The sequence below is a fragment of the Enhydra lutris genome, unplaced genomic scaffold, assembly GCF_002288905.1.
Source record: "Enhydra lutris kenyoni isolate GAN:26980312 unplaced genomic scaffold, ASM228890v2 scaffoldscaffold88, whole genome shotgun sequence".
Lineage (NCBI taxonomy): Eukaryota > Metazoa > Chordata > Mammalia > Carnivora > Mustelidae > Enhydra > Enhydra lutris.
The window spans coordinates 5117148-5118314 of record NW_019154172.1 but is presented as its reverse complement, the minus strand read 5'-3'; positions in this window follow the sequence as shown (position 1 = coordinate 5118314).

The window sequence follows — 1167 nt, the reverse complement described above, 5'->3', positions numbered from 1 at the left end:
AGATAGATAAATACCATATGATTTCACTCTTATGTGAAGCATAAGAAACAAAATATATAAGCAAAACAAAAGAAAAGGGAGAGAGACAAACCAAAAACAGACTCTTAACTATATTGAACAAAGTGGTGGTAGCTAGAGGGGAGGGAGGCCACGGAATGGGTGAAGGTGATGGGGGTTACAAAGTGCACTTGTCTGAATGAGCACTGGGCAATGTAAGGAAATGTTCAATTACCACATTATACCCCNTCGACGCTCTTCCGATCTCACGTAAAGTAAGAGGGAATGGGTGAAGGTGATGGGGGTTACAAAGTGCACTTGTCTGAATGAGCACTGGGCAATGTAAGGAAATGTTCAATTACCACATTATACCCCTGAAACTCATGTTAACACTGTAAGATAACTGAAGTTCAAGTTTCAAAGACGTAAAACAATTTTTAAAAGATGGAGCACTGCTTGATAGGTTCCTTTGACTTGACCTCATGCCATTCATCTGAGGTTGTATTCCTCTAACCAAACACAGGAAGTTCAAGGTCATGGCTCAGTGATGGATGATACCCACTGTGGATGTGTGAAGTGGTGTTAAATGACATAGAATCTGAGGCTGAGAATAGATAAATAGGCAGGCAGGGGAAAGTGATGCCCTGAAGCATATCCTCACTTTCTCAGCACAGGATTCCCTCCTAGATCTGATGAGCCAAAGACTTAAGAGGCTCCTGTAGCACCAACAAAAGAAACTGTCAACTTTTAGTGTTTGTGGGTACTGCTCCTGGGCTCCCCAAAGAAGCAATGCTTTCACATTTACCAAAAGTGAAAAGGAGTCTATGGAAACTCAAAGAAGGGGCTCTCTCTTTACACCGAGCACACAATGTACATCTGCTTAATAAAAGAAAATAGCCCAAAAGGAGCATTCAGGAAAAGAGAAGAAAAAGGAAGACACCTCCCTGGTTCCCATGATATTAAGNGGTACATCTGCTTAATAAAAGAAAATAGCCCAAAAGGAGCATTCAGGAAAAGAGAAGAAAAAGGAAGACACCTCCCTGGTTCCCATGATATTAAGTCATTCAACCCCGAATATAGTAGAAGCTTAACATTTGGAACTGCAGTGTCTTTCTACAATGTCTTTTGTTTAACAATTTGCAACATTTTATATAAAAAAGGGATATAACC